Source organism: Nanorana parkeri, unplaced genomic scaffold (genome assembly GCF_000935625.1).
Source record: "Nanorana parkeri isolate BGI_ZX_2015 unplaced genomic scaffold, ASM93562v1 scaffold1589, whole genome shotgun sequence".
Classification (NCBI taxonomy): Eukaryota; Metazoa; Chordata; class Amphibia; order Anura; family Dicroglossidae; genus Nanorana; species Nanorana parkeri.
This window is the reverse complement of record NW_017307857.1, coordinates 330,482-339,489: the sequence shown is the minus strand read 5'-3', so window position 1 is coordinate 339,489 and position 9,008 is coordinate 330,482. Positions and strand designations below refer to the sequence as shown.

Below are 9,008 nucleotides of genomic sequence, written 5' to 3'. Positions count from 1 at the left end.
TGTTGTATCTTTCTTTTTTTGAAACAATTTTCTGTTGTTTTCTAAAAAAATTGCAAACCTCTTGCCATACACACATCACATCTACTTGTGATACTTCTGGTTGACCAATCTTGAAGGAAAAGAAATGATCATTTAAATAGTTTTTTAACATCCAGTTGCTACCATTGCAGGTGCAGGGTGTGAGTGTGTGGAAGGGGGTCACTCACTAAACATGTATACTTGGCTGAAATAGTCATGTGTGTTCATGTCACATTTCTTGTTGTCACTATCTAATTTCTTTGGGCAGCTTATATAATTTATAGATGGTTGAGATGACCCTATATATCCTCTGGTAAGATAAGCAATCTTCTATCAGCTGTTCAGGTGTAAGTCTCCTGTCTAAGTGGAGTGTGACACAAGGTTTACTACTCCTGGGATTTCTTATCTTGGAAGTAGAGTTGGCTCACACTAGGGGATAGAGGGTAGGGAGGGGTGAGAGTGTTTGACAATTCTTGCTGTGCTTGCATCCTGACTTACTTCATCAATACTGCATGCAGCTGTAGGGAGCTGGCTGTGTTCTCTGCTGCAAACCCAGGACTAGCAGTTCTCTCTCTGTAGCCTCCCTCCAAATATACCTTCCCCTCCTCCTCTCTTCATCACAGTCTTAAATACTCTGAGTGGAATACAATGCAAAAAATTTGCAGTCCTGCTAATGACAGTTTCTGAATGCTCTGAATAAGCCAAGAGGAGCTCTGAACAACTCTAAAGTATCCCTTCTTCTAAGGTAAGAGAATTCTGTTTTTACCACCTCTACTACAACAACATACTGTCAGTAAACCTGGCAACTAGACCCAGAAAGAAAGAAGACTGCATACTGAAGATAAATATACTGTGCAACACATCTGTGCAATGCAGATTGGGGATATGACAGAATGCAGGTGTAAGCCAAATGCCTAATGGTATAGGTATGTGCACCCATTTACACTGATATATTCAGGAATGGATCTAGAACATGGCAATGAATGCCAGTGCAAACATTACTATTCTCTTTGGCACAATGTTTTGGGGACTGGCAGCACACAAATCCAGGGGCATCTGTCAGATTGGTGCAGTTCGTATGGCTGAGCACATTGGCCATTTAGTATCTGCACCAAGAAACTTACTTGATCACACTAAGGCAATCAAATGCATAACTTCTGACATTTGTGTTATAGTGACTACAGCACCACTATCTGATGTCTAGTCAAATATGTAATTATAATATGTTTATTATATTACCTGCTGCAGTTACTTATTGTAGTAGAGTGCCACACAGTGATTGACGTGAAAGGACAGGATGATCCATTGGTCTGTAGCACTGCTGCCACTGTCAAAGAGTTAGCTGTCATTCTGTACTGCACATGTCAACTATATATAGAGCAGATGAAGACAGAGGTACAGGTGAAAGTGCTGCATTCCATACAATGGAGATTCCATTGTTTTTCTGAATATTTCCCAATACATATGAGGCTCTATTCACACATTAGCATTTTTCCATGCATATCTATATGCACGGAAACGCGGAAAACAAAAGAAGCAATACATCCTTATGGGGCTCATTCACACCTGCACATAAAAATACGTAACGCTGCAAAAAGCCCAAACTTGATTTTCTGGGCAATTTCAGCACGTTCTGCCCCCCAAAGGCCATCGTTTTAGCTGCAAATGCCCAGAAAAAAAAACAAATTTATTAAAATGGGTGCGTTTTTGCGCGTGCGTAGGACCGCGGTTTTTCCGTGTAAAAAAAGTTTTGAATACAAAACGCTATGTGTGAATGGAGCCTAATACTAAGGAATAATGTATAAATTATCATTTAACACTTTCCATTGGTAAAAATTACTAATATTGTTCTATACGCTTAATTGACAAGACAGTATTCAACATTCGTCTTACCTTTGGCTAAACTACATGGGTAATATCGATATCATGATGGCTGATTCTACCAGATATGTGTAATTGCCTCCTTCACCATATATTTGTTGCAATATATTGTACTTTAGGTGATTGACAGCATGAGGTTTAATTGCTCAGTAAGGTGATTAGAATAAACTGCACTTGTAATTAAGCCCTGAAAACATTAAACCACCCAAAAAACAATTGCAATAAATCTGATTCATACTTTAGAAATAAGTACAAAAGTAGAGCTGTTGCCCCTAGCATTGTAACTATATACCTATTTATTCTTTGTTAAAATTTGCTGTACAAATATACAAAATAATACATCATGATACATAACACATGGTTACCTAAATACATAATTGGACATTATTCCATTGAGGGTTTTAGCAACATGTGTATAACAACATATTTACCTGCATGGCAAAAGAAGATACGTTCATGAAATATGTATACTGTATATATTAGACATACTAATAATAATTTTGCTAATAACTGAAATATTTAAGAGCGTTTGTTACATGTAAAGTCACAAAGCCTTTATGCAAGTAGACTGGATTTTATTAATGTATACCTTAGCTTAGCGGTTTCCCAAACGTGATCCTTCTGGCATGAAGTTTATTCATCACCTGAGCCAGTATGCTCCACTTTTATGTGAATTGGAAGATCATACAAGAGGTGCAGTGTAAGCATGATAATACTAAAGTAAACCCTTTTAGAGAAGACGGCAACACTAGATCCCTGCTGTCTACAATTCTTTTTTATGAATGTATTGGCTGACGTCCTCTTTATAATAGTTTTATACAAAGAGAAATCAATATCGATTTAGCTCTTTAAGAATGCAAAAACAAGCCTTTAGTAGGGAAAGTATTCAGCCCTCCAAATTGTCAATGAACCTTGTTAAAAGCTATATGTATTAATCGACCTCTCATGATCTAAAGGGGTTTATTTACTACAGGCAAATAGACGGTTCACTTTGCAGGAGAATTTGCACTTGGCAATTAGCTTAGTGAATGTAGTGAACATTCACTTTGCAAAGAATACCCAATCATGAGCAAAGAAAAAAACGGGGAATTTATCAAAACTGGAGCAGACAAAATCTGAAGCAGCTGTGCAAGGCAATCAATCAGCCTCACTCTTTAATTTTCAAATCTTAACTGAACGAACTGAAAAGAGAAGCTGATTGGTTGCCATAGTCAACTGCTCCAGATTTTGTCTGCTCCATTTTTGATAAATTCCCCTCACAGTATTTTTGCTAGCACATGATTGAATGATGGAAGACAGCAGAGCTTCACCACATTAACTAAGCTAAAAGGAAACTACCCCTGCAAAGTGCAAATCCAATTACAAAGTGATCAATCTATTTGCACTTAATAAACCAGCCCTAAAGTCTCTAAAGAAAGAACTGGTCAATTTGGCAAGTCAGATGCCATATTTAATTAATTCTAATGCAGCGTAGGAGAATTGATTGGTAATGATTGCCAAGGACTGTTTTTCTTGTAAAAGTCTAGTGGCAAGAACCTCTTTGTCACTTGTCAACTGTTTTTAGAGCCTGTACATTGAGAGATGGAAAGTATTTAATGGGGGCGATGAGATGATTGGTGGGTGTGCAGTGGGGTTGGTAAGTTTGGCCACAGTTCTGTGAGATCTATGTCATCAAAATTAAAGTAAACCTACCATCAACAGGTCTGTCTAGTTAATTTAATTGATATTTGATCATTTAAATAGATTATAAAGAGAAGCCAGAACTCCGCAAGCTTTGGTTTGTCCAGGCAATTCTAGTAAACGGACTAACTAAATAATAGTGGATTATAAAGCTCTGGATATATTTAGGGATACTCATATATTTATTTGACAATCCATGTTCAGCTGAGCCCTTTGATCTAGAAAGTACATTTAGCAATCAATCTATATGCCATGTGGAAACATATGTTAATCCTTTGAGTAATCTTTGGAGATAGTCTCAGAAATAACACAGCACTTGACTACCTACACATCAATGATGGGAAACATGTAATATTTTTGTGGTCTTGCTTTCATCCCAGTTCCACCAAAGAATTACAATGTAATTGTTGTGTAAAATATCACAAAAGCAATGCCTCAGTCTTAAGTCCAGGTTTTTCAGCTCATCAGAAGTGATAAGATTAAGAAAATGCTATAATTTGAATTAGTCTCTTATAGTTGGTTACAAATAATAATATTCAGTGACGAAAAGGGTACCTGTAATGCTTAACTGCAATTGATAGGCTTTGAGCCCATAGTCAGGGCTGAAAGCTTCAAAATGCAAGCTATGTTTATTACCAACCATCTCTCCCCAAATAAAAACATTAGGCTGCAATGGTAACATCATGTATGGTGGAATTGTCATGTATTGGGTACAGGCCAAACTGATGAGAGGGCTTTCCTTAAATCTCCTGTCCAATACCCCCTGAATTTGGGAACAGGGTATAGCAGTACGAGGAGTGACATGGGTGCCCGTAGTGTAAATTCTAAAAGAATGTAGCCACTGATCTCAAGCATCTCCATAAAGCTTTATTATACCAGGCAGATTATGAAACCCACCAGGATCCTCAGGATCTGACATTAGAGAGGTTCCTGGTGGGATCCATGATCTGTCTGGTAAAAAAAAAGCTTGATCGAGAGGCTGGAAAGCCCAAATGAGCAGTTCCGTTCTTTAGAAACTTGAATGTGAGTGAGTAGTGCAGACGTGCTCTGGAGTAGCCTTTTGGTTGGTGTTGGATGCCAGGCTTAACATTGATTAGTTCCTGTTTGTTGGTGTTTGTAACATGTTGACCTCAGTTTTGCATTCTACCGTTAGTCTTTGCTAAAGCAATAACATGACACAAGGGGAGAGCTTGTACAAAGAGGCATCTTCATTTATGTAAGCATGGTGTTCAAAGAGAACCTTGCAAGGTCCAGTTATTATTAAGCACCCTAACCCCAATCAACAAATAAACAAATGAAAAGCTAAAAAAAACAAAGTATTAGAAGAAAAACATAAAAAATACTTACCTTGGACCCTGGCTTCTGTTGCGTTCTGTAGGTACCAGTGACATCAATGAGCACTCCAGCACAATGCGGGAGCGTATTCACGTGGGATTTGGAATACTCATCTGTCTCAGAAGGCAGCACTGAGACACAGCAATGTCAACAGCACCTACAGGAAGCAGACAAAAGTCACGGTCAGATGTAAATGTTTTTAAATTGTTTCTTCTCATGCTCAATTTTTTAGGTTTTAATTACACCCCTTCACACTGTGCCATCATGTTGTGGTGCAGAAATCCATGTAATACATGACCTACACTGCATTCTGACTATTCTGTGTTTTGACCTGGCTAGTTGACTCTGGTTTTTCTCAATTTCCTGTTGCTGACTTTACCTCTTGCCTGCTGGCTTGGTACCTCTTGGTACCATCTGGTAGACATGTGCGATTCCTTTAGTTCCAAATGAAAGAAATAATGAATCTGAACTTATCTGAATTTTCCGATAACGAAATTTGAAAGCATCCGAAATTTTTTCAGAATGTCATTCAGAATGAACTTGTGTTATTAAATGTTAAAATAAAAAATGTAGGTCTGGTAGGAATTTTATGGGGACCCTAACACGAAAAAAACAAAAAAGTGTGGGGTCCCCCCTAAAATCCCTTACCAGACCCTTGATCTGAGCAGCAGCCTGGCTGCAGGAAAGGGGAAGACAAGCAATACGCTCCCCCTCCTGCACCATACCAGGCCACATGAGGTGCTTTGCCAGAAGAAGACTCCCTCATGTGAATGAGTAAGGGGTAGTAAATACATAAACACACAATACTGTAACAAAATCCTTTATTTGAAAAAAATACACAGGTTTCTTTTATTTAAAAAAACCCCTCAAAAAATGCCATCAATGTAATCCACAGGTCAATCCCGACGTCCAGCAATATAGATCCTCAATCATGATGGAAGATGGCTGCTGACTCGCTGAAAGAGAAAAATTCCCTATGCCCACCAACACAACTGAACCCGACGAACACCGGCAGCAAAATGACAGGTCTTCTCCCAAATGTCTACAAAGGGGCGGAGTGAGTCATGACTTCATGGGACTTGTTCCTACAATTTGTTTACCTTCTATTAGAGGACAAAGAGCTGTCACGGAAGGTAAACAAATGGGCGGAACAAGTTCTGTGACGTCACGACTCGCTCTGCCCCTTTGTTGACAATCGGGAGAAGCCTATCATTTTGCGGCCGGTGTTCCTCGGGTTTGGACATGTCGGCAGTCATCTGAGAGAAAGTCATCTAATGGGGACACTTGTTCCATTGATAATGTTCTAAGAGGGTTTTTTTACTTTGCAGAGATGCCCTCTCAGTTTCTATAATGTTTGTAGTATGGGAAGTGAAGTGAAATCTCCACAATGGGACATAGATGACAAAAAAATCCAGCAGGGGTTTAATCCTTCCTTACATTATCCCCCAAAATGTTTTAGCTTAAGATATTCTTTAATGTACTCTTTGCAGTCACATACATGCACTTGCTTCAACGGAGGCTGCAAGTCATTGCTCAGGAAGAGCGAACTAATGGTGACCACGCAGAAGATGCCTACGCAATATGTGTAGGCAACTGTTGTCCTTTACATCAGAAGCTTGTGTGATTCTTCCTTCACTTCTTGCCCTACAAGGATTAAGAGGACATTTCTCCAAAGTGAGGGAAATGCTCTTCAAGACAGTTGTCACTGGAACAACTGTCTCTCAATGAAAGATTTCCCCTCTATTCCTGTTCTGGTGCCAACTGAGAATCTGGGTTTTCCCTTCATTTAAAATCCCGATGACAATGGTCAACATGACAAACAGAAAGAATAAATCTCCCTAGTGGGAGCACAGAAATCAATTTTTGATTTTCACTAACTTTCTGTCCTGGTGACAATGTTTACCAGGACAAAGAAAGAAAGTGGAGAAGGGGGGCACAACAAGTCCCAAAGCTACTTGAGTGGCAGAGGTGCCCTGCAGTAGGCACAACAGTTTGAGCTCATTTAGGGTACAAACGTCTTTACTGAGCAGTTAGATTAAAAAAAACCCCAACATAACCCATTTTGTGAAGCATGTTCCCTGTGACGATGGGACAAAAAGAAAAAGATGCTTGGAATGGAAACCCATATATTTTTTACAGGCTCAGGCTCCAGTTTGCATGGCCATTCATTTGGTTTCTTGCAACATTCACAGATGTATGTATTTTGGTAACTTTCTGATACTCCTATGTTCTACAGCTTCACTTCTCTTTAGAGACCTACACTGCCTATTTTTTAGTTCTGTTCATCTCTCCATCTCATTATTGAGAGCGACTACATATATAGAAACATTGAGAGTGAATCTCCCTACTTGGGAGACAGACAGCAATTTGAACCTATAGGAAGTATAAAAGGTAAAAGTGCCACTCCATTTGTGGAAATCCAAAATTAAATATTATTTTTGATCAACACGATAAGCCAACACATTTCTGGGGTTGCAAGGGTCCCCCTTCTTTAGGGCTGATAAAGCAGAAGATTGATGTCTGGACTGAAATTAAATGTCATAAAGGTAAATAATCAATGTGAGGTTATTGCCGATGCCAGTTCCAGTAGTAGTCCGGTAGCTTAAATGTTTTTAGGACCGTTTATAGGAGTCCTAGGACTAGTAGAGTTGCCTTCTAACCCCCACATAATACTTATGACAAACTAAAACACACTTTGCAGACTAGCGCTTCACATCCTTACCATCATATGAATTAGGGATGCACAGATACTTTCCGAGTACCAGTGCAGATACTCGGCATTTTCATGAGAACTACCAGGGTTGCAGAGGTTGCAGCTGGGACCTGGCTCTGGCGCTCCACCACTGTCCTGAAATCATTAGTCGATATTGTTTTAGAAAAACTGTCACATGACAATAAACAAAAATGTATCAGTACTCGTACTTGTAAGTACTCGGCAAGTACCAGTACTCGGACTCGCAAAACTGGTATCTGTGCATCCCTTTATTTATATTTATAAAAACAAAATCGTACATTAAAACAGAGATGTACAAATCCCAGGAGCTCCTTACACATGTCAGCTGCCTCCTAATTTTTGAATTTTTCTCTAGTGTAGTCTTGGAGCTCAAAAGTATCGGTACATGTACTCTTACTTGTACCGAGTACTGTACTTGGTATCTGTGCAACCCTAATATGAATCAATACAAACCTCACAGAGGTTTTACTTATTACATATGCAGACTTGTTGCTTTGCTGTCCTTCACAAAAGTTGTGCTTTACTGTTTTTTTTGCAAGTCTATGAGTTTCCCAACTGATGGAAAACAATGGCTAGAACCTTATTTCAACAGTTTATTTAATAACAAAAACTTACAGAGCTATTCACGAAAGGGTGAAGAGTTTGGAGAAGGCAGGTGAAGTGAACAATCTAGACCTGTTAGAAGAGAAAGCTTGTAAAAAAGTTTAAGAAAACTGTGCACCAGTCTACCTTCCCTTCCAATAATAACCTACATTACTTAGAAACCCTCCACTCAGCTGCTTGCTTACCTTTTGCATGACAGCTACAGCCTCCTCCACCATTCACATCTTGCATCTGGAAATCATCTGTTGGAGTATGGCTTCAAGTCTATATGGTCTCACTAGGTAATGAAAAGTAATGAGAAATTACTAAATGGTATGGTGAAAGCAAATGCTGTTCTTAAAAAAAAACTATTTAACAAACTTTTATGGTAAATCTGTTGCAAATTGTCCACATGCACATGGTTCATACACACCCTTTCTATGAAGCTGATAATTTGCAAGGATTTTGTATGTACACAAAAGATCACATACTTAGGAAATCCAGATTTCTTCAGTGAATGAAGAAAATGTATTTACAAAAATAACCTATACATATCTTTTCAGAAATATACAGACTTAGAAGGGGTCTATTTACAAAGCAGCCGAAGGATCTAGCCGTTGCTTCGGCCGATCCTTCAGCTAGCTTCGGCCCCAGGACCCCTTCGGTTCAGCAGAACTGAAGGGCTGCTGTACGGGCTATTCACAATAGCCCGTACAGCTCCCGAACTTAGCCGAGCGGCTCAGTCGAGCCGAACGCATATGCCTCGGCTCGGCTGAGC

The 9,008-nt window shown here is 39.2% G+C and overlaps 1 protein-coding gene across 1 annotated transcript in view; it reads left to right on the top strand.

The window, feature by feature from the left end:
• Positions 1-539: 539 nt before the first annotated feature.
• The window catches only part of AIFM3 (apoptosis inducing factor, mitochondria associated 3), a 73,026-nt gene continuing 64,557 nt past the window's right edge, over positions 540-9,008 (top strand). The window contains exon 1 of the mRNA XM_018570739.1: positions 540-763. The gene's annotated coding sequence lies outside the window, so the exon portion shown is untranslated. The remainder of the gene's footprint in view (positions 764-9,008) is intronic.